The sequence below is a fragment of the Aphis gossypii genome, chromosome 1, assembly GCF_020184175.1.
Source record: "Aphis gossypii isolate Hap1 chromosome 1, ASM2018417v2, whole genome shotgun sequence".
NCBI lineage: Eukaryota > Metazoa > Arthropoda > Insecta > Hemiptera > Aphididae > Aphis > Aphis gossypii.
Window position 1 is genome coordinate 83,811,661 of NC_065530.1, and position 27,472 is coordinate 83,839,132.

At 24.9% G+C, this 27,472-nt stretch overlaps 1 protein-coding gene and 1 long non-coding RNA gene across 9 annotated transcripts in view; both read right to left on the reverse strand.

Annotated features, from left to right (window-relative positions):
- LOC114132118 (voltage-dependent T-type calcium channel subunit alpha-1G) overlaps nucleotides 1-27,472 on the reverse strand; it is a 223,109-nt gene that overhangs the window by 178,540 nt on the left and 17,097 nt on the right. The gene's annotated exons all lie outside the window — the stretch shown is intronic.
- Nucleotides 18,475-20,436, reverse strand: LOC126549498 (uncharacterized). Of its 3 annotated transcripts, none has more exons than XR_007603611.1 (4): nucleotides 20,058-20,436; nucleotides 19,654-19,721; nucleotides 19,276-19,526; nucleotides 18,475-18,848 (listed from the first exon to the last, which is right to left on the reverse strand). It is a non-coding gene; the product is annotated as an uncharacterized LOC126549498 (long non-coding RNA). The 3 variants fall into 3 exon arrangements; XR_007603612.1 differs by lacking the exon at nucleotides 19,654-19,721 and having other exon boundaries at nucleotides 18,479-18,848; nucleotides 19,276-19,368; nucleotides 19,441-19,526; XR_007603610.1 differs by lacking the exon at nucleotides 19,654-19,721 and having other exon boundaries at nucleotides 18,477-18,848.

Genomic DNA, 27,472 nt, shown 5'->3' on the forward strand with positions numbered 1-27,472 from the left:
ATTTTAAGTGAATTTGAGGTCTTATCAAAATTCTTACTCGGATACTACACTTATATAAAATTTTTTTTTTATGTATTCTTGATATTTTTTTAATTGTAGTGAATGCGACCAACTTATGTGAAACGTTTTATTATATTTCAGGAAATTGTTCTAAAATTTAATGGTTGAAATGGTTTTACTGCTTGTATAAAGGTTATGCCAGGCATAACAAGACCAAACGTAATTATTAAATCCATAGATACATTCATCGCCTTTCTCGGAATCTAATACTTAAGTAAACAATTATTATTGTTAACTACTGAACAATTTAAGTGGTTTTTAATTTATTTTAAATTTTATTTTTTTCGAAAGAACTTTGTTTGAAGCAAATTAATATTTTTGAATTACATTAAAAATTAACAATATTAATAACTTTCTAAAACAATTCTTTAAAAGCAAATTAGTTAGATAACAATAGCAACAAACACTAATTAATTCAAACTTATATGAAACCATACTCATACACTTAGATATCCTGAACTATTTCATCCCCTTCCCTTACTCATAGATACCGAGTTGGATAAGCAAATTTAAAAATAACAATTAACTCTATTAGACTAAAATATATACTCCATAAATTAATTTAATGTATCGACGTTTATAGATGTTATTACAAAATGTTTTTAGAATATTGAACTTAATTACTAAAATTTTACATGATAAATATAAAATATAATATATCAATTGAAAACTTACAAAAATTATTAGTAAAATATTATTTTAAATCTAGCATACTTTTCTTTTTACAAAATTAATGTACTTAAAAATACACAGTTCCTTACTGTTCGTATAATAATTGATTCACAGTTTACTAACTTTAAAATAATGTTTTATATTTAAATATTAGACAAAAAAAAAGTATAATCTTTGATTTGAATTTAAAAGAATGATAAGCCATTAGTACAAAACATGGATGATACTCTATTTCTAAGAAGCAAATAATTATGGCCATAAACAGTGTATGGACAAAAAAAAGCCTTAGGATTTCCCTAAAATATAACTATTAATGCGCTCTTTTCTTTTGATCTATCGTATTTAATAATATAACACTCTCGATTTGGATACCTATTTATGTATTATATATTAATAAGCATGACAATTCTTTATTTTTAAGATTGTTTTTTTTATTTCTCTGTGTAACCTAACGTTTTAAATGTTATGAAATAATATAATCTTAATTAAAACTGATTTTGCTTTTATTTATCCGAACTGAAGGCCTGAACCTATTCTCTATCTACCCCTTCCATGGACTGTGTTTAAAATATACAAAAATGCGAACTACAGTAAACTTAAAACCTATCATTATGTTTATGAATAGTATTCTAATTTCTCGTAATTTAAAGTTGTGAAATCTACTGCAGTATCTAAATTTCTAACAAATTCTGGTGTAGTTATGTATTTTATATTTTATTCAAGCTGTGTGACTGTAGCTTTTGTAACATTGGTATATTTTATGTGTCGATAGGGAATAAGTTTTTTTTTTTAATATCTATAATCATAGATATATGTTCAAATTTTGTTTTATTATTCAACTACTTGTTTACTGTGCACTCGTGTTTTAATTAACTTAATATTTTAAATATACATAATTTAAATGTGTCAATTAAATTACTTTCAACGAATGTAATTTTAGTAACAATTTAATCACAAGTAACTTTTACTCAAAATTACAGAAATTCTTGTACGTTCAGTGTTATAAAAATATAAAATATACATACAAATTCGATCAAACTTTTAAAGTGTATTTTATAATCAAATATGTAACGAATAACAAAATTAGTTGTATAATAATAATTAAACAGTGATGTTAAAATAAGAATAACTGTACTGCTTGTAAATATTAGCTGTAGAATTTAATAATTCATAAAGGTAAACAGTCATTACAATTTGTTCAACAAAATTGAATTAATGATATAGGTGTTATACATTTTTCAAAAGATGACAAATTATCAAAATTAAAAATAGTTCTGGTTATAATTTAAATTGAACACGTGTATTATAGTTGATGACTCAATTACAAAGTATACTTCATGCCTACAACCGAATGTATTTCTTGGAATTTTTTACGGTTTTTCCTGATTGTTTTTAAAATAACTATTTTCTTACTTCTGACCCTCTAAAGTATACCAACAATATTCTATCTGAGACCATCATCAAAATATACTTAATTACTTTTTAGTAATTTACTTTTGTAAGTATAATATTAATTATAAAAGTACACGTCTTTGTATGACCGATCGCTCCACTTATAACTTAAAAAGATATGAAATAAACAGTTTTCCAATTATACAATATAAAAATACATTGTTTCATTGTTATTAGTATCTAAATGATTACGATTTATCCAACTTTAATTCATTTGTTATTTATTATTATTATTATTTATTTATTTTTTTTTTTTATATATAAAAAGATAAAATTGTTAAAAGTATAGTGTTTTCTGAAATTATAATTATAAGTGATAAAAAAAAAAAATACAAAACAAAACCATTATATCGCCCGATGAAAGTGTGCGTGGATGCATTCCCTAGATTGAGTATAGTTTATTTTCTCTCGTTGAATGGAATGACTCCGATTAGAAACAACAGGCCATGAATAGTGGTAAAAAATTGTAAGCCGGAGAGAGTACAAAATATATATTATCAGTGTACAAAAAAAAAAAACAATGCACGCTGAAGGAATGTATTTTTTTTTGTAATTTTTTTTTTTTTGTCTTTAATTCAACCACAAAAACGACGTTCGTTGTTTTTCATCGATGTGAAAAGCCGAGCGAAAGCTGCGTGCTACTAAAACATATCATACTAATGTGACATCGTCTAAACTGGAAACAATAGGTACGCGCATTACGCTATTGAACATTATATTATCGGTTGCAGGTATTTTCATTCGCGCATATACATTAAATCGCGCATTATAATAACATTTAATAATATAATAATAATATTATATATAATGTACATATTTTACATACATTATTACGTGAAACTGTCGTAATAAGATAAAACTAACGTATCCGTCACTCAAGCCCTCTTCTATTTGGAAGTGGTGATAATAATAATAATAATAATAATCATTATCACGATGATACGAGCAATATTATTTTAAGGTAAAATAACAACGATAATGGCTGGTTCAAACTCACTGTTGTTGTTCTCAGAAGCTGTAACTTTTTGTAAATAGTTTGCGTAATAGATTTGTTTTACAGTGGAAATCTATGGATCACTGTGAGAGTTAGTTTACAGTAGTATTGCTTAGACATACAGTCCATAATGGTGCTTGAACGTTGAGAAGAATTTATTTTTATCACATGGCCTCGTTTTAAGTATAGACGCTTTACAAACTAAAAGTTCAATTTTCAATTTAATATTATATTTTATAGTTTTATTAATTTTTTTTTGTATAAAAGTATTTAAGTTTTAAATTTAAAAAATGTATATGTATATATTATAAACGAATTGTAACAAAAAAACGTAATGTAAATATAAAAATAATAAGGTCAATATGAAATATTTAATTTGTACGTAACTCACATTTTCAAAATAACTTAAATATCATTATTAAAAATAACTTATGCTTACTGATCAGAATTGTTATTAAAAGTATATGTTATATTTTATACTTAATATTCACCGACGTAAGCTTAGAATAAATAAAAATATTAATTGTTCGAATAAATATATATTAAAATGTTATTATAAATATAAATAACTACCTATGTACCTTTGTACCTATTTTTATTATGTGAAAATCTAGGTAGCTAAAATTTAAAGGAAGTAGCAAGCTATTTATTTCATACCACTAAATTTATCATTGCGGTCAGATGATCAAGTAGTAATGATTTTTAGAAAGGTTTTAAAATAATAATATCTTTAAAATCATTCACAGAAACTAATTTATTTATATTTAAAATATTAAATTACCTCCCCTCTTATAAATTCACTTTTATCATAATAAATTATGTTACTATTTCGTTATTTTAATTTACAAGTATTTAATATATATTTATTTTTATATATTACTCTGTTAAACATAAATATTACTTGATAATTTGATTTTTAGACAAAATTTTGAAATCAATGTACCTACAGAAAGTACGTTATAAATTAGTTAGAATATTCGTTCTCTGAAAACTTGTATTCTAAAATGAAAACTAAAATCTATGTGATTAGGTATGTGCAGAGCAGGTCAATAAGCAAACCGACATATCCCGTCCAGGGTCGTATATCATCATATCCGTTCGACCGTAAATATACGAGAACAATTCGAACTCACGTGACAGACGCTTTGACGCCGGGCTTCTCTGATTTCCGACTCAAACGGTAAACACAACACGACCTTTCTCTGAGGCGCAGTAGGGTTTAATAATTAATCCCGAGAAAACGTCCGATTACGACCATAATATTATATAGACGCACACTTATAATATATATTTTGATCGTGTATGTGTTTTGAAATCGGATAGCATGTGTGATGGGTTTAGTTTTAATTTTACTCTTCACACTGTGTTTACTTTAACAGTGACCATCCACCTAAATACCTAATGGTGTTTCAAGGAGAATCAAAAATTGAATTTTCCCGAGAGCATCATTTTGTAGGGAGATATTGCAAGACGTGTATTAACTCCTTTTTTTTTTTTTGGAAAACCTATTATATATAAAAGCGTCTATATGTAAATCTGACAGTGAGCAAGAATTTTCATTTTATTTTATTTTTTTATTTTAAATATATTTTTGAGCAAACAGGGAGAATGGATAACAATTATATTACATAATATTATAAATAAGGAATAATAATAAAACTATAATATTCTAATCGTTAAATAAAAACACGAAAGTTTATAATTTTGACCATTACTAAAATATGTGTTTAAAAAATCGTATTCATATTTTAAATCTACAGAAATTTCATAAAATAGCTGATATATTGAGTATGTGTTTTATTTTGCTGGTAAAAAATTTTAAATAGTCTGCAATTTTTTTATCAATAATTAAAAAAAAAACCAGGCCTGCTGTATTCTCCATAATATCATATATTTAGTATTTTAATGTTGGAAAACAAAGTTATTTGTTGTATTTCAGTTCACAAATAATAAAGATTGCGCATTTTAACCACATGTATAATTAGTGCTATGGAATATTTACGTTATGACCGTAATCAGTATGATACGTAGAAACGACCATAGGTATTCGACTTAATACCACAATGGAAACTTTTCTAACAACAGTCGGTAAGTAGGCAGGTAGATAGGTGTTATCGGTGTTTGACAACGATCCGCGCAGACCCGCTCGCGCCAATAACCTCACTGCGATAATCATTAGCTGCACTCGATACCGTTTCCTTTGGGAATCGGTCGTTGTCACACGACGTCATATCCCGTTACCGGTGCAGGTGCAGCTGGCACTTTCCGATTAGGACACCGGTGGTATCGCAACACAGTGACGCCATACGTATGGTATACTTACACAAAGTGTAGCGGCGGAAGTAGGGGTGATGGGACCATGAGCTCGTCAGACTACCGTGGTTATAGGATAGCCCTGTGCTGCCATTACGCGGGATGACAACCCCGCAGTAAATATAAACGGAGCAGACCGGTCGTGTCTTCCTGTTCCTCATTATCTACCAGCCATCGTCCGCCTCGTCTCGTCCACATCGCTATCTGCTTCAGCACCGCCTCCACACACAATCCGTTATCCCTTTGCCCTATATAGCCTAAATGCGACCCATGGCCGACCGATTTTGACCCCGATTTTCCCATATCACTGTTCATTCCGACTTCCTAACCAGTCGATGTATTTATATTGCACGTGTGATATGTATGCGTGTGTGCATATATATTGTGTATTGATAAAAACACATACCACTATATATTTATTTGAAATTCTGTTTCCGGTAAAACGAAAGGAATTTTATTAGCTCGCCTTGTATGGACTAATTTGGACCACAAAACAACTATACTGTTTTGCGTGTAAAGTATAGAGATTTACTACCTACATACTGTCATTCTATTTTATTCATACTCCTCGTAGCCTTATATTTTCTTTCTAAACAACCAAAACACGCAAATCTAAAAAAAATATAAGTACTTTTAACTGCCAATATGAACACAAAACGCTCAGTTAAAATCATTGTTACATAAAATACACTGTACATAAATCTATAAAATTTTCATGAAAAATAAATCAATCGATAAAAAATATATATTATATTATATAAAAATATAATTTCTGAAAATCCGTGGTCATAAATTAAATAAACTATAAGTTTTTTTTTTAGGAGGAAATTATAATATCTGGACATGATAACAATAGTGTTAAATTTGATAGTTTAATACAATTCTAAACTTTAAATGAATTTTATAATTATCAAAGACATAAACATTAAAAAATATAAAAAACAGACATAAATTTATATTTTTTTTTTCAATAACTATAAAGTGTATAATATTTCAATAATATAAAAATTTAAATCTTAGCCAACCATAATTAAAAGTGAAAAATGATCACTACTTAATTTTTTGTTATATAATCGATATTATTTCTATGTATTATATCGCCATATTGCTATATAGTTTTATACAGTTATGTTAGTTGTAAATAATAACACATGTTTAAATATCGTGTTTTTACACAGTATTATCAGTGAAATTATATAATAAAATGTTGTTACTAAATAGTATTGTTATAAAGTAACACGTAAAAAGCAATATTTTTTAGTAGGTTTGTAACATATACTTTTTAGAGAATTTTTAACCATAAAAATGTAAACTTAAATAGCGTTTACTACAAACGGTATTCATATTAGACTAAACAATAAAAATTATAGTTGGTTAGAATCTTCACATTATAAATGAATTGTTTGTGAAATTTATTTAATCATAAATTATAATTATAAATAATAAAGTGAATGTGATCATTAAATTATGTATTTATGTGTACACGATATTAATACTGTTATGGAGTTATAATAATAATTTTTTGAACACAGTTGCATTTTTATCGGGTATTTTGATTTGAACAATTAATATCAAATTAGTATTACATAACGCAGATAGAGTATATTTTTCACTTAGATTTGCTTAAATTACCTAAATGTTTGGAATTTATATCAAGACCTATATTTTTATTTTACTTCAATAATTTTAATTTTAGTATAAATGTATAAGCACTGTAATTTGAACCTAGATGTCAGTCTAACTCAGTCAGTGGAGTACGGTATTCTTTATCTCGAATTGGCTCGTTCAAGCCCCACGTTAGCTCAAACATTGTCTTATTGTTTATAATAGGTGACATTCGCTAAAACCTACTGTTGCCTTACCTTCATACTATCTAAGTTAATGACTATCTCTATTTCATAGTCGATACAAATAATATGAAGAACAATAGTATACGTTTGTCGATTTAACGTCCATATCTTTATGACTTCTGTGTACATTATAATATATAATATTAATTACCTACTCGTCGCTTTTTAGTCATAAGACTTCGTTGATAGTATAATATTTTTTTATGTTTTAAATATGTCCAGCTGTAAAGGTGCAGTCAATATCAGATAATTTGACACGATGGTCGTGGCTCATGTCCATAAGCGTAGCCCAAATATAGCCACAGTGTTTCTGATGTGCCATATCGAATTGTTTATTTCACATTATTTTGGTATATTATTAATTAATGAAATTTGTTAGTTTTGTTACAAAGAAATCTTTAACAGAATATTTAATTTTAAATTAATAACATAAGATCAGTTGTAAAATATCTTATGACAATTGTTGATTTGTTGATATATTCGGTATTAACATCCAAATACGAAGAACTATCGGTTTTTCTTATTTGCGCTGCCGTCGTTGCAATTTGTATCGTACTATAAAATATTAAATATAATAATTTAACATTTTAACACAAATTTTGGTTGGTTATACTTTTACTAAAATTTAAAAAAAAAAACATAAAATAATACACAAATCCTATATCGTTTTTGCTTATACCCAACCTATCATAAATACAACCTTCCTTTAATGATTTTGTTTATTGTGTTTTCGTAACACATTCATATTTAAAAAATAATAAATTTTATACAATTTTTTAAAATTTATTTTCAGATATTTAAACCATTAATATATTTATTGACATAAACGTTTATTTAATAAGAGATATGATATAATATTATAGTATACTCGTATGCTATACCAGATATTACAAACTCTAGATTAACAATATATTATTTTTTTACAAATAGAAAAATACAAAACTAATATTTATATGAATAAATTAAAAAATAAGACATAAAATCTTCTATACCGATTCAACTCAGAATAGTTTTTCGTATTTATTCAATGACTTATCATCGAGTTAAAATTAATTATATCCATCAGTGTCTCCTCGATGACAAGATACACTCAAAACCTATTTATACAGTAGAATGACTTCTCCTGTATTTTAATAAATTTTAATATGACGCTTTTAGTTTAGATTGTATTTTAACGTATAGATGCATTAATGTTTTTGTTAATAATTGTTGACATTGTTTTAGACTTATCTAAATTACTTTGCTCTGACGTAGCTACTTTTCAATGATGTACTCGATATGCTATACTATCTAAAACGCTCAATCACATGCTCATTTTATACTTGAATAAGTTTTCAACCATAACTTTGGGCCCCAGTTGTCTCCTAATTTTATGAGTAATTAAGAGTTTCAATTCTTGTCAGAATATTTAACATCGTTTATCAAAGTATCATTTAAATATTTTCAAACATATTTTGATTTAATACCAAATTTTTATAACATTATAATATGTTCATGACTATAATATAGTCTCTTAGTTAAAATTAAACGCATCACATAATAATATAATATTTATTAAAAATAGGTACTAACACGTTATAACTTTGTTATAATTTTTTTAAAACACTGATTTAAAGTTTTAAGTTAATTGCTAAAGCATAATGTGATTTCAGTTTCATTTTATAATAGATACTTTAAAATTAAATATGCATTAATATTCAATAATTATTTATCAACTTATTTTTATTTAACTTTGTTTTTGGACATGAAAATATCTGTAAAAATATACAATCATGGCACCGTTATATGTTACTTTTAATTATACTACCATAATTAAAACATTATATCAATACATATAAAACTATAGCGATATAATATGATTTTTAATTTCTAAAATAGGATACAGTTACTTGATTATTTTTCTGTTTATTTAAAATTTGATGTGTGAAATTTTCAAAAGACCTAAAATATCTTTAGTAAGGGATCTTTAAAAATAGAGTTTGTGGAACTCACGTGAAAATTTGAAAATTTAAATAAACCTATAATATTTACTTTAATATTTTCTTCAAAAATATATCATTATTTATTCACGCTGAGCTTTTAACTATATCGAATAAAAGTTAATTTTTCATTAATTTTACATTCACAATTAAATAAACTGATAACAATTTTGATAATTAATTATTTAACGATTCAAATACGTATACTATATTGTCTGTAAATAGTAAAGGTTTGTAGAAATATATTTAGAACTCTTGATTTTATTAATAATTATTTTAATATATATATTATACTTATATAAATTATTATAAATAAGCTAACTACATGCATAATTAAGTTATGATATATTGGCTAATATTTATCGCAGATTTTATACTATACATGCTTTTAGATTTGATTAAAGCAATTATTATTTTTCGATCTAAAGAAAAAATTGCTTTGGAATGATATTATATTTTGTAGGTAGTATGTATTATCTAGAATTCTGTTGTTTGTATTTGAATGTAAGACATCAAGTCATCAGCTGTAAGTAACGTATGCGTCTAGTGTAGTACGCATTGTCATGAGGTTTATTGACACATTTTATTTTCTTGATGCTCCCGGCAATTTTGTCTCATCTGTCTACACAATACATATATTTTTATTACCTTGTATTTCATATACATATTTATCAAGTTTATTCTTTAGGTATTTTGGTAGATGAGTTTTTAGTAAACCTGTGATATAATAGAGTTATTATTGGAAACGTAGAATTAATATCTACATGGAATAATTTACCATCAGTTTGAGTTTTAAATGGTTATTTATTCCATTTAATATATTTTTTATGTCAGTTGCTTACAAGCCAATCATTGTTAAAGTTTAAAGATATTATTTTATAATTTCTAAATTAAAAAAAAAAAATACTTATTTTCTGCTGCATAAATAGCCATTATTTGGTAGACATTTTATTTAAAAAATTTGAATTTTCTTATTTATTTTAAAATAATAGTTACAGATATTTCAATCATGGAGCTTATTTTTAAATTTACATTTAATTTTCCAACAACTATTTCACTAGTATTAATGCATTTCAGACTCTATTAAAATATGTAGTAACTCGTTTGATAGTTGATAACTGATGTTTAACGTACGAGTATGACTAATAAGACGTTTAATTACACAAGAATAATTATTTAATTTTTGTTTTGAATGGAAGTTCACAAGATACACCCATTATTCAGGAACTGGAACAAGATACCCTTATTACGATTCATTCTGCTGGTATTTAAATATTAATATTGTTTTTAACTATGCTTTGATAGAAGAATCATATTATTATATATACATGTATAATAACTCCATACTTATGTTTCTATTCAATGATTCCTTTTTATATTTTTTGAGCGTAAATTGCATATGGTTTTTTAAATGAATGAGATAAAGTTGAAATACTTTTCTTACGTTAAGTTTCATGTTTGTTTCACTTTTAAAAGTTTGTACGTAGAAATTTAATTTAATGTCTGGTTCGTTAAAATTACATTTATAGTATTTGTTCTGATTTTATTTTGTGTAATTGTGTTTCTAAAGTTTAATTCTGAAGTGTAATTGCTTATAATTATTTTATTGAATGTAGTTATAATCTTAGATTTATCTTTTAAGATAAATGTCAAATATTTTTTCCCCATTTGCATATTGTTGCTTCACTTATTGTTTTTTATCATTAAATATTTTTCATTAACAATTTTCTATGATGATTATTGTTGAATTTAAAATACAATATTATACTCATTCAGAAATGTCATACGTATTTAGACTAAACATTGAGGGTGCTCCAACTTTAATTTTGATTTTTTATCTTCGTTTATACTCAGGAAGTATTCTTTAATTTGTTTTATATTTCTTTGACCGACAAAGTATGATTAAAACTAAAAAGATTTTTCCAGCATACATCTTCATACATTTAATATATATAATAAAGATTTTTTCCACAGAATAATGGACAAATAACAAGCAATTAATTGTAAACCGTAATTATATATATATTTATATTTTAAAGTATATTATAAATTATCATTGTCTGAAACAAAATACTTAAGATTAAAATTTATAATGTAAAATCCTAGTGTTTTATTTCTAATGTCTAAAAATATTTGATTAATTTAATACAATACATATTGATAACATCTGAACTTAGAATTTTGTATGTTAAAGTACTTCTCATCTCAATCACAATCATTGCTTAAAAAAGGTGAGCAAACACGTCATGTAAAAAAAATAACTAAACGTAATCAGTGTTGTTGTTTTTACTTGCAAATAAATAAATGAATTATAATTTATAATTTGTATGATTCATTAAAAAAAATGTTTGTGATTTTTTTTTTATTTTAATATTTTGATAATATATAATTTTTATTTTAACTATTATATGCATCTTTTTTAAAAAATAATTTTATTTTAGTGGCAATTAATTAATTTTTTTCTAGTAATTTCAGCAGAAGTGAAAACATATTAAGAGACGTGTTGGTTAAACATCAAAACATAGTTATTCAATAAAAGTAATAGTAAACCTAACAAAGATAGATGCCAATTCTGATCCTACTCTTAGATATATGAATATATATGATCCTTCTCGCCCAACTTTACTTCGTGAAATATTGTCTTTAATGGGTACCACTACAGTTATAATATATACATTTTCATGAAGAGAGTTTGTGAAAGGGGAGTTATTGTCAAACCCTTATCTATAGTTCATAAGGCTATCTCGATGAGCAAAACAAATTATGTTTCTTAATTAAATAAATGAATATCACACTATTTTTAACTTAATAAAGTTACTTGTGACGTTCGGAATTTTAGACATTATTATTTAAAATTTCTTTGATTTTTAATTTTTTAATTTTATCGTAGAAATAAATGTAGCTCGGCTTTCCAATATTTACCACTTTTGTAATCGTTTTTCGTTTTTAGGAGTATGACTAAAATATAATCTATGCCTCTTTCAAAACGTATGATTAAATAATCTATTTTTATTTCTAGGATTTTATTTATGATAATTTATTTTGTTTTAGGTAATAATTATTTATTTTATATAATTTTTATTCTTTGCTCGTTCTGCTGTTATAAATGGTACTATAGGATTAATTACAATCAGGTATTCATTATTTGTTTACGAAAATAACTAAATTTTGTAATTTTTACCTATAAATTAAGGCTGACTTTAACGATTTCATATTTTTGAATGAAATAGTAATTTTATTTTGCGTCACTCGTAAAGACTTACTGTAACTTATTAATATGTGCAAGTACATTTTAAATGATAATCGAATCGATAATAAACATAATAACAATAATCAATGAATCACAGATAATAAATCAATTAGGTTTATAATATATTTCATTAATAATTAAAAATGATTTTACTAAGATCCTTAGGTACTAGTTTCTTATTTTACACATTTAAGTTTACATAAATCTAAATGTTCAATAATACAATTATTTTAAATCTAAATAATAAATTCTTAATCGAATCATATTTCTTTTAAAAAAAATGAACAATATTAAAAAGCGTTTACCATTTATTCACAAAATGTATTTAGTATTCAAAAGTTAAAAAAGAGAATTCCAACTATTATTTTTGTCTTTGTACAAAAAATAATTGTGTTAGTATTCATTGTTATCAGATTAGGAAATCCAACAGTTTTAATTTTATTCGGTATTATAAGAATGTTTATGGTTTGTTTTTAATGTATTTCATTAAAATACGATAAAAAATTACCTTTAATTTTTTTATTTTTTTATATTTGATAACTTCAAACGAAATTATATATTTTATTTAACAAAGACCAATTTGATAACACTTAATACTGTAATATAAATTTATGTAAACTATTGAAGGAGTCGTATTGAAAACAATGTCGTTACGCTCGTGTTTCTATAGTAAATGTTTTATTAAATAGTTCGCATAAATAAATATTTATACAGAGTGCCCAAATGCACACACTTAAAGCTAAGGTGTACTGCTTTATACAAGAATATAATATAATGATAATTCATTTTATACCTATTCACAGTAATTGAACACTCTGTATATTATTATATAAATTACGTGACACTATCGTTTCATGGCTCAGAGAGAACGTGAGATTTGAAATCATCGAAATTACTAAGTTAGATGAATATTGTGGCGTACACACAATATTAAATGTAAAGCGATAAAGTTTTCGTGTGCATTGGTTGTGCTTATTCAAGTAGTTCTCAAAGTTTCGTACCTTGTTTTCAGTTTTCTGTATGAATAAATTATTCACATCTCTCAAAAATATCTGTTTTCATAAATAACCTGTCTGGAATTCTACGTCAAGAGCAAACAATCGGAGAAGGTTCTTTCTTTCCCTTTCCCTCTGAATCTCTTATCGAACTTAAGTTTGCACCTTTGATTTTAATTAACAACATCAAAATATTTATTATACATTTTACCGCGTTCAAATGGTGAAATCGAGAAGAATACCACCTGCACGTGGAGCCCTGCGATCGATATAAGCTAAAAAAGGAAAAACGATCACAATTTTTTCTGAACGCAAGAGATACGCGATAGTATTATTGTCATCGAACGTGAAACTATTAATCTTGGTCTAGTCACCACCACTACGCCACCATTTGATAGTAAGTAGGCATTTTATTTGTTGGCCCAGTAATCCGCACGATCCGGAAAAAAATATCGTATTCAGAGTGTATCGCTACGTGGCAGATAAATCTTCGACCATCTGCAAGGATGTTATTGTTTTATTTTTAAAATTAGTGGTTATATATATTTTATAACATAATAAAACAATGGCATAAAATAAAAGTAAGTTTAATACTTATAATATCTACACTGCCGTGCATGCATGCATGCATGCGTTAATGGATAAGAGGTTAATAGACCCCTGTTGAATGACCTGCCAAATTTGAGACCATTTGACTTTTTTAAGGAGTTAAAACAATATTCTTCAAAAGAACAAATCAAGACAAAAATCTGGGAAGTATTAAAATAAAAATAAATAAAAATTAAATAAAACTACATAAAAAATTCAATAATATTAAAATTTATAATGAACTCAAAATAGTTCATTCTACACATTGATGTACCTATATTGTCTATACATTACGCCGTCCAACAAAATGATGTTAAATTGAAAAATTAAAAAAAGGTCAAGACGAGAATTTCAGACAAGCCACATATTATAGTACGAGTATTAGCAATATTTAATTTTGTATTATTAATTGCATAATTATAATATAAATTATTTTAATATATTTATGTGTAAAACACAACAAATAGTATTCGTATATTATAGTAATTTTAATCTATAAATTCATAGTTTTCCAATTATATTAATTGCATTATTCAAGTATTCATACGTTAAAATAAAAACACTCGATATTTTTGTATCAATAAAACATATTTGAATACCATCATATATTTTTATATAAATTATTATAAACAACATTTTGTTTTATTTTATTTATTTATTTATAATTTAATATACATTTTTTTTTTTTTTTTTTATCAAAGTTGAGTAGAATAAAATATTTCACATTCACTTATATAAACGATTTCTAGCTTGTCTTATATAAAATATAATGTAGAGATTCAATCGCCAGACTTAAACTTAATAAGATTTTTATCCTACCCTAATCGTACGTTTTTAATATTTACCAAATTATTCATCATTTCAACAAAACATGTACACTGTTGTTTTACAAGTATCATTAAATAATACTTATACTCGTGAGTGTTAAATCCACTATTATTTATTTTTGGCATGAATACAGTAATAGATTTTCTATAATATACTTTACAAGACGATACGACTAGCACCCCCGATGAGACTTTATTAGAGTTATTTTTTACAACCAGCTTATATTTGCCCTTACTAAACCAATGTTTTCAATTTCCCAGTGATAATTTATTACTGAAAAGAACAATAATGTTCTTAGAAATTCCTCGAAAATAATGACAAAGGCCATCAAATGAACAATAAATATGATCAAACTTTTTCTTAAAATTTTTCTTATGTTAGTATATTGTTAAAATCACTCACTTTATTACTTAAATTCATTAATTAGTTATAATTATAAAATATATATATAAAATTTAGTTATTGATAAAATTCAGAACATTATTGTTTTAGAACTATTCAATTACTTTACTATAGTTAATTTATTACAATATAATACATGGTAAATTGTTATTATATTAGTTATTATATATTAAATGAATATTTGTATACAATTCATTGTTTACGATATAATATGATAGTTGCACAAAACATGTTTTTATTATAACATATTTATTAAATATATATATTACGAAATGAACGCATGTTCCGCTTAATGAACATGAATACATGTTTACAATTATCAAATGAAAATCTAAATACAGCATCAGTGTTATTAAAAAATATCTCAACCTACAATACTCTAATACTCTATGCTCAAACAAAACTTTATTTTCTTTGAATTACTACATGTTGAAACTATGCATTGTATGAAAAAAAAATTACTTCATATAATTATACACCAAGTTATTTAAATTCATTTTAATTTCAGTACGATGTATAATGTATGCTATTGTATGAAGGGCAACTGGGATTTTTCGGATCATTGAAAATACATAATGCGTATGAATGTATTAAGTATATTATTGCATAACGGTGGTGGTTGGTGTTTATTTGAAATAATTGTAGTGATATTAAATTTTAGTAACTGACCTTCAAACAATCATTCCCCGAACAAGAACTTATTAACTGCGCGAGTCATTAAAATAGTATACTTGATGAATTTGAAGCCATGTAAAATAGATGAATTTTTCTAAACAAATTTCTTTATATTTTTTTATAATTTATAATATTGTTTCATTTGTTAATTGTTAATTATTAAATTGAAATGTTAAGTGTTTTTAGATTCGTTTATAACAGGATAACATAAAAATAAAATTGTTTTTTTTTTTTTTTTACTTTAACTATGTACATAATATTTATTTTTTTATTTTATTGTAAATATATACAAGAATATGTATTTTTATACGTTTTAACATTACAGTTTTAAATATTTATAGATAGATTGCGTGTATGTTGATCTATTGATTATAAACTTATGTAACACTATCCAAGTATTAGTGTATTAGTTATCTCAAGCTCAACCAGAAATAAATGTCTGCGCATACCTAGGCATACGTATAATACTTTATTATATTTAACGCATACTGGTTAATCGTTAAAGCAATTCAAATGGATAAAAAAATGCAAGTTAAAACTAGATTTTCATATTTGAACGATATTTGCAATCCCTGACGTGAAGAGCTTAAGTGGCTAGTAAACATGTGAGAGACTTTTTTATTATTGTTTAAATATCAAATGCACACCACGATGGCATATGGCCCTTCGTCGATTATCTGAATCGATTTGGTGTAAACAACGTGAATTACAGTTGTAGTTAATTCATTACTGACAAAAAGCAAAGCAAAGGTGGGACGGGAATATAAATCGGAAAGGAGCGACAAGCCATTAGGGAAATGTCAGTCAAGCATAGAAACAGTGTATAGTAGGGCTAGAGGTCGTTAATTCTAAATTAAGTTTTTCGAGAGAATCTAAAGAAGGGTTTTGAACGGAAGCCAAAATATCGGGCACTGACGTGGGTCAAGTGTACCGACAGAAATTCTGGATAATCTCGTCTGTTTTGACATCCGACAATCCGGTTTAAATCGACTTATCAGCCGTCTAACCCCACGCACTCACTCATATACAATATCCAGATTAGATTTGTGTTGAGGATTTCAAAGATAAAATATATTAGACCGAATTAGTATAATAAAGAGTGCAGCAATTATTCACCTTAACGTCGGTGACTAATGTGCATGACTTAAGTTGGTTACTATTGTAATGAAAATATTTAGATTCGCATTATTTTAGCTAAATGGTATATTAAAAAGTAAGTTATAACAAATTACATGGATCATGGTTTAATTCTCATTTTATTTACTGTTATAACTTTCCTGGGAGAGTTGTACACATACAGTTTCAAACAATCTGTACGGATTTAATAAATGTATAGGTAGGTTCTTTGCATTTTGAATATTTTGACACAAATATACATCGTAATAATATAATAAATGCACTTAAAATATAATTATTATATTATACTTAAACTATATTATGTAACTTAAAAAAAATCTTAACACTCAATATAATATTAATTTAAAATCTCGTAATTACTAAGGAATCTATAAAGTTTTTACCAAACTATTATTTTAAACAACAAGTATATTGCTTAATAAATCATGGAAAAATTCAGTAAACGAATTCTTAAAATAAATTTAACACATGCAATTATATATAAAATGATAATGTTTGTGATTTTATAGTATTTTGATAATTTTAGACTCTAAAGATAATGACAACTTAATGCGAATTTCTTACATATTTTACTTTTATCGTACAGTTATATCCTAATCGTATACATAGATATAATATGATATTATATTACGATGGAGTATTTGAGTAAAAATTTCTATCCAATATTAAATTCATAGGTATATCATTGTATATTATCGCAAAGGGCATTTATCACCTTTTTATGGTTAAACAATTATTTACTTATCATTGTATGGTGATTATTTAGAAGATATTATATTTTAGAAAAAAAATGTATAGCATTTCACTAATCTATGATACTGGAAACATAACCGAATTATTGATGATTTAACACTGATGTATAATATTTACTAAACGCATTTAATTATATCAATTACACGGAAGAGAGTCTTATGATGTATTTCTCTTCGTGTCCTTTCTCTTTTGATTATAATTTGAATAGTTTCCTCAACAGTTAGAACATTTCAGATACTAGAAAATAACGTTATATGTATACCTACTTCTTGTTTATATCATTTGTTTTAGTGAAAATATAATTTGTGTATTCATAATGGTTCACAACAAAATCAATAATAGTAATAATTTAACAATAATTATTATCATATTAATATTTTTGTGATACATTAAGAACAAAGTATTAAAATAGATCATAGGTATGCGGTATTTATTTTGTAAGATAATTTTAAGCATTCATTAAAACGTATACGTACTTGTTAATATAGATTGCCTATTTTTAGTTATCACAAATATAAAATAGATTAATAGTTACATCAATAATATTAATTCACAATAAAAATCATATTTTGTTGTTCTATATCGTGATTTTAAAATTTTACATGGTTGCAATCGCTATACTTTTATAATATGTTTTTTTACTACGATGATTTGAATTTATCGATTTTTATGAAACTGTGTTATTGCTTCCACAAAGGACCAATTGTCTTCAAGAAAATTGTATTCTGGTTAAACTCCAATTTCCAATTTGATTTCATCATTGACATAAAATAATAAAAACAAATAAAATATCCCATCTTTCTATTCTTTGATATTACGTGTATAGGCACTAGCTATATAGCAGCATGATAAATCATCCCTTTTGTTTAATATGTTGTCTGGTCGAGGGTGAATTTTTGCCTTTGAAGAACAAAAAAAAAAGGTTATTAAACTCTTACGATTATAAAATGCCAAACTCGTGTAATGTATAACGATTTACGGGCATGAGACTGTTGACAGGTATGCACTATGCAGTAGATAAACACGTAATATTTTTTAGACTTATATAAAACCATTATTATTATATTGGAGTAAAATTTAATTTGAAGTATTTTTTTATATATATAAAAAACCAGCTATTACAGTGTATTCAAGGCTTAACATACTAAGTTCAAAGGTAAACTAGTATTTTAGGCTATTTTAATAATCATATTTTATATTTGGTATTACAAATTCTAAATTGTCATTATACAGTGTCAAATTGTGTTATTTCTAATGTCTGTTATTTTAACAACACGGCCGTGTATTATATAATATTTAGTTATTCATGAATAATAGTTTTACTTACTATCGAATTCTGTAGAAACATTGAACAGATTTTTATAGCAAGTTTTTGACATTTGAAACTTAGATTTATTTTTTATAAATTCATCGAATTTTTCTTCGTGAAACATATATACATATTGTATGCGTAACAAAAGTGTAAACATAATAAAAATAAATTACTGCTAACCTGTCCATTGTGATATATGGTCTTTCCTACTCGACATTTGTTGTACATCATATTTAATATTTAACGAATTTTATTTAATATATCAACTGAAAAGAAAAATCACAAATGTAATGCAAAGTGTGTAGCTAAAAACAATACGAAACACTTTTATAAATAAAAATACAAAACGACTTATCACTATGCTCTTTATACGCGTAAAACTGTATTTTATACCGATTGTAGATCAAATAGTGGTTTTTTTTTCGAAAAACGTTTTGATTCGATTCCGAATTATTTCGTATCTATAATATATAACAATACATGACGTACTGTATAAAAGTTCTTCTCGATCAAATATCTTTACCTCAGACATTGTTTTCTATCATACATGTGTATATAATAAATATATAAAATATAATTTATGTTCTGTGTATATGTATAAGACTACACATGTATTTATTTTCAAGTGTATTTCTATATAATATGTGTATGTATACGTTAGAAAAGTTACGAACTGCATGAGAACAAACAACATAGAAGGTTAATTTTAAGACAAGAGTTTTGGACAGTTATTGAAAAAATAAAGAAAACTTAGATATAACTTATAATAAACGTGTGATATAGTTTTTGTTGCTCACTTGGTAATTGAATTTTAGACGTTTATTATGTATTCGGGGCATGTACTTTCTGTAATAAAACTTGTGGTAGAAATAATTGAACAAAACAGACTATATTCTTTGTTATTTTTTTCTCCGCCAATATCATAGATTTGTAATCAAAATTTAAAATTAATTTTTTTTATATAATATAAGACACGTGTTTTGTTTGGTTTACATGCTGTTAATTACTAGTGGAAACGTACTGGGAATCATAATAATGTAATATATAATTTCATTTATATTTTTGAGAATTTAATTGATGGTTAACACGCTAGTAAATGCTTTACTAATTACCCCCTAATTATTTTTTAAGTAATTTAAATTAGTTATCGTACTTAATTCTGTATAGGTTGCAAGTACTCATTTATTAATAAAAAAAAAAAAAAATTCATAAATTATTATACAATATGAAATTATCTTGTCACTTATAAATTGGTATGATTAATTTAATTGTAGGTATATGTTAAAAAATAAAATATTTTTCAAACAAATACGTATGAAGCGTATTAATTAATAAATAGAATTAAATAGAGTATTACAAGTTAAAATTTAAAACATCATTAAGATATAGATTTTATTAAGATTTATTTAATTTACGATAAAAATATATACTTTTTTTAAAATGTCATTATCATTTTTAAGAAATTTAAATATACTACATAAATACTTATATATTCAATTTTGTTATTATAATTTATAGATAATATAACTAAAATATTTAAATAATAATAATAATAATATACTTGATAACATTCAAATAACTTAAATAATTTAATGAATAATTAATAAAGAATTATTTATACGATTATCATAAAATTATTTTAAAAATTTTAGTATTTAGATATATACCTATTTAGTGTTAATAAATATTATTTAACATGGTAGATTTGATAATATATACTCATAAAATAATGGTTTTTTTTTCTCAAGTTATTATAATATATTATCACATACATTTATTTATAACAGTAAATTATTATAATATGTGATACGAATGGACCATACAAAATAAAAATAAATATTTTAACAAAACGATGATGAGTTTTGTCCCACAGATGAGAGTTTGCGCCACGTAGCCTGAGTATCGATTGTACGTAGGTATAGTGTGAATGTTAGGACTTCAACAGGTATAGGGTACCTGTGCACCACACTTTCAAACAGTAATTAACCTCTGCTTAATCCTACGCACGCAACGCACGCACGCACATCGCCCTTAATCTAACAAATTCTATTAACATTTCGTTAGAAATATTATCGAACGATATAACAGTTCACATAATATTGTGATGATATGTACTATAATAAGTACATAATTTGATATTACTATGTATTAACTATTAAGTGTGGTCAATATATTGACATGGTAAGCAACGATTGCAGTAGGTACCTACACAGCACAGGTAATATATTTTTTATTTTTGTCAAAAAATATTGGTCATCAAAAAAAAAAAATTAACTCATACATTTTGACTTTATTGGAGGTTTATCATAATAATTATTACAAGAATATATATATTTTTTAATTTTTGAGGGAGAGATATTAATAGGATATGGACATGGTTTCTAACGCACTGAAAATAATTCTATTGATGACGATAGTATTAATAATGCTATAAATAAATAAAGAGCTGAGTTGTTATTGTGAGATAACAGGATAGTACTATGATAAACCGAGACCGACCAGTCAACAACAACCGTGCGAATTGTGAGCGCAAAAGAAAAAACATTTTAAAGGATTAAAGAATGAGAATCTCTATAATATAACCCAAAAACTTTGAATACGAAAGATTTTTGTTTTTGTTTTATGTACATCTGATTATTTTACCCATTATCTGTGAGTGTTTTAAATAAATTTGAATTTAATGTCTCTATCATAGTAGAATTGTTTCAGCGTTATGTTGTAACACTGTTGTGTATATATTATAGTGGTAGCCGTTTATATTAGACTCACTTTGAGACTAGACTATGTGAGTCCTTTAACCGAATGAGTCAATAAGGAAAATAACTCTGAACATTTTTAAAAAATCCTTGTTTAGTTAAAAATATTTATTAAGATTTAAGCTACTATGTTTAACTCTGTTTAATTAAAAATAAAAATAAAATAAAATACTATAATAACCTATACGTACTTAATTGATTGCTGAAAAAAAATCTATTCAGGACTGATTGGATTTTCCTTCTTCGGTTAACTTCATACACTAATATCAAATACACTCAAATACGTAAAATACAAATACAAATCACCTTTTTATTGAATCCCTCTACTAAGCAAAATATCGGTATCGTTTAAGTATGTTTATTCAATGTATACTGTACATTTTTTCTTTATTTATATCATTTTTTAAATGACCCTATTAACTGGTGTGTCAGTCAAATAGACGAATTTTTGCTGTGTGTTATAATACGTGCAAATCGGGACCAGCCGTTTTAAGTTAAATAGGCAAATGTGTCAATTAACTGTGAGTTGAGATAGAGTCTGTTCTGTAATAAAATTTTCAAAATATTCACTGGTTTTCATTTTTTGATATTTGTATTTTTATCAAATATCAAACAAACAATTCATTTTTACGAACATGTATAGTGTAAAGTGTGCGGTACTATTGTGCCAAAAACTGTTTTTTTGTGATATGGTAAGTTCCTGGAAAGTATTATGTCTGTATAATACTGAGCTTATACAAACTTTAATGTTTGTAAAAAAATTGACTTTCCGTTAGTATTTGATATGCATATAAATCAACGTTCTTAGAAAAATACCCCGTTCAGCTTAAAAATAGTCAAATACAAAACGACTGAAAATAAAAACAAAATTTTAGTTAGTATATTTTAATATTTTAGGTAAGAAAACATCTTTATAGGTACTAGTGGTTTTAATTCGATAAAAAATGTTCCCGTATAAATAAAAAGCTAAAGTCACAATAATGAAGTCCATGTATTAAATTCAATGCAAAGTACTAATATTTTTTTTTAAGCAAATGGTCTTACAAAAACACTGGAACATAATGATTATAAATTTTACTCTTTACAGCAGGCTGGTGGTATGAATTAGTGATATAAGTAAAAAGCAACGAAACTATTACATAGTTTGTCATTAGATCTCATAATGATATGCTTGTATAAGCGAGATTTAAAATATTCCACTTCAATGAACAATTTACGACGTTAGGCTAATGAGAATAATTTTATCACTCGTTAGACAATTTACGGTGATCGCAAGAGTTAAAATATCATTTTTTATTATTTTACTTAGATTTTATACAAATATAGTTCTCGAATTAAAAAAAAAATAAGTTATTTTCGTATAAATTATTATATACATTTGTTTATTATAATTAATGAAACTTTAATGATTTTAATTTAAATCAAAAATACTACTAAGAAATATTTTAAGTTTAATATCATAAGTATCCAATAAAACTTTTTATTTTGTATTTTGTGAGATTTATTTAATAAAACTTGATGACTTGTGTGAATATAGTTGAAAAAGGTCACAGATTGAAGCAATAAACATAGTTACTGCACAGTGCACTATACATAGATACCGACATATTATTTCAATTTCTCACTCGATTAACCTTCAATTAGTGACGGCTGTTGGTATGTAAAATAATAAGATGAATAAGTTGGTCTTTTGAAAAGCTTCCCTAAAATAAATGAATTAGGTCAGGCAGGTACAGAGTTGTAAATTAACCACGAAATTCTATATACTAGGACCATTCATTTTCTTTTGTACAAAATACCTTAAGACAATAGCGCTGATGACAACTATTTTGAAAATATTATTACAATGAATATCACACCAAATCACACAGTTCAAAGACAATATATAACTTGGTAATTTGGAAATATCACTGTTCTCTGAGATTGTGGGATTCAGTAAATCATTTTACAATAAATGCATATTATACATTTGAATTAAAAATTGAAAACAAAATACTGTTACGCGTATGTACAATTATATGAATATTATTTTGTGTAATATTATAATAATATAATAGATGTCATAAATGGCCAAATCTCCATACAAGTTTGACAGAATTAAATAAATAACTTATTTCAATATTTTATAACATAGATTTCAATCAATATTAAAAAATTATACACTGATTATTGGATTCAAGTTTGTTCTTGTAATTGCAAATTAATATATATATATATATATATAATAATATATTAACTCAATTATTTAATACTTCCAATTTTAAAATTAATAAGTTCATAATAACACTTTAATTATTATTTAAATGGCTGGACAATTATAGTGTACAGTTTTTGAATTAATATATTTCATATTAACTATGAAATAATTAATTTACCTATTTATTTTTAATTTTTAATAATTTATCTGCAGTTTTTTTTTAACTATATTTACAATTGTTAAAAGCTCTTTAAATCTCCTTCTTTTAATATGTATCGAATCGTGACATAAATAAACACTAGAATAGACTAAGTAAAGTTAACTGACGGTTAAAAATCAACGATCAGAGTTGCCTTAATTGCTTATAATATTCAAATGCCGACCTTAAGGTTAAAAAATAAAATAACACATGATTTAAGTCATTATAATAATAACAAAAATAATAAGAATTTTATTTGTTATTATGTACATAGTCAGTGATAAAAATTTAAACGATATTCGAATAATAGACCCTTGTTTAATATTTTCACCAAACATAATAAGCAAATTCATTAATATTATGAAAAGCTTTCGATAACTTTTCACCGTACACTTCGGTTAATATTATTCGCCTCCGAAACAAAAGAGTCCTTTAATATATAAGCCAAACAAGGTTGAAGATTTAAAAACCGATTATTTTTAACTCGATCCCGAATATTATAAGCATTATTATAAAGACTAAATTAAAAACTATTATAAATGTAAAAAAAAAAATATCAAGTTAGAAAATACTCTATCGAGCACACCGGCATACATGTTTGGATCGTTAAAAAAAATAATTCCTTGTACCCGCTCGGATATTCCATATAGTATTACCTGCAAAATATTTACATACATGTATTATAAATTTATAAACATGTAGTAAAGATTCGTTAAAATCCCCTTACAAAAAATTTTGCATATAGATTTTTATATCCAAATGCGAAATGCATACGCATTCGACATAATATCAAATGTAATATACGTACCTACTCGTACTTGTTTATTCGTGTAGAAAATAGAAATAAAAACGCATTTTAAATTTGCAATTGGTTTTTTTATTTGGGTCTCTTTTTCTAACGACCTAACAATGGTGAAATAATGATTATTTATTTAAGACTAAGTTGTTATAAATTTAATTTAATTTAATATAAATTTATTTTACTGAAGTATAAATACCACTATTACTAATACTATGATCTATGGATTACAAATAGATATAAAATTCAAAAATGTCATGTTTTTAATTCACCAGGCTAATAATATGTACAAATGAAATGTTATTTTAAATTTAAAAGAAAAAAAATAACGATAATGATGTGATTCAATAAAACTTTACTATTTTATTTAAATCTTTATTTCTTTACCTATTATGTGGTCTTTTAAAAAGTCATTTTCATATAGTATGACAAAAAATCGTTATTATTCAACTCTGTTGGAAGAACAAACAAATATTTTGATTTTAAAATATATAATATAATTAAATTTTATCTTCAAAATGGCATATCTACTTGAAATGTCAATAAATGTTGCATTTTATATGTGAAAAAAGGTCACCAATTATATTATATGAATGTAATCGTAACCTAGAGAGTCGTAATAATATAACACGACACTCATATATTTACACTTGACATTTTAATGAGCATAGGACAACTTGTTTTTAACCTTTATTATATAGGCATTTTTGTTCAACACATAAAAATGATCTTTGGTATAAATATTATTATATAGTAATTTATATTAGATTTTCATATTTTTATAATTTTTATGATTTATATATATATAATCATATCATCATTAATGATTTTTAGGTTATAAATAATACATATAATTTAGTATAGTATTTAAAACCTAATGTGTCATAAGTATAATATATTTACGGTATATGTACATATATATATAATTTAATTTTGTTTTATAAATTTTAAAAGTATAGTAAAAGAAAAAGTTTTAAATTCTATTTACTATTTTTTATTTTATGTTAATAAATGTTATCAATAATAATCATTTATGAGAATTTACAAATTAAAAGAAATTAATATTCATGCAAGTCACTCCTAACTATTAGATGCGATAGCCAGATCACTTCTTTCAAAATAGACACTGCACGTTACAATCAAATTTTATTTTATTTTTTTTTTTCTTGTGAAAATAAGTGGTATAATACAGATAATAATATGGAATCGAATATTCAAATAATTATTGATTACCTACTGATTTAATATTATAGAATATCATTAAACAAGTAAATTACTAATAAAAATGGATTTATTATATTTACAGATTATCAAGTAACGTTTAATTAATATACTATAAAAATATTTATACTTCACAGTTTAATGTAAAAAATAACATTAACTTACACATAGTTTCAATTATTAATTTGGAGTAAATAAGGAATGAAGAGGGAATTCAGTAGAGTTATTTAGGAAAATCAAGGTAAATAATTGCTGTGAATTGGAACATGAAAATATACCTACTCTCTATATTTATTCTGCTGCAACGTTGCCAAATATCAAGTATCATTAATTATTATTAGGAAATGCCCCAAACCACACTCCTGCTAAAAAAGAGAACTATATATAATCGTATTTCACTAGAAATCCATCAGTTTTTGTATTTTACTAATTAATTACTCGGTGATCAAATGCAGACAAGTTCGAGATATAATCATCCAACCAACAGTAACATATACATAAATTGTATGAAAATATATTTGTTCCTATTATCAGTCCCTTATTTGATATCAAGCACGATTCAGCTCACTTCCAGGGCTTTAGTGATACACACTAAAAGTAATCAGAATCCTATTTTGAACGTTCTGAGAATAGGATTTTTAAAGCATAATATTAGTAATTCAGTTGTGATATCTGTGGATTAATCTAGGCCAACGATTTTTTCAACAATCATTTTAAACTTTTTTTTAATTGATTTTTGCAGACGAATATGTAAATAAAATAAAATTTACTACTCTAATGTAAGGACTATTATACTTTTCAAACTTTATATTTATATAATTCATTGTATTATGATGTAATATTTTATTGTTAGTAATATCAGTTAATATGAGCAAAGATTAAATAAAAAAAAAAATTAATAATAATTTGCAGCACTCCATTATGAGTATTAACCATTGTTCCATCCAAATTATAATATTAAACAGTTTAAAAAAATCGATACAAGTTACGAGGAAATGTAAAAAGTTGGATATTTTATTGTATTTTATTTATTTTTATGC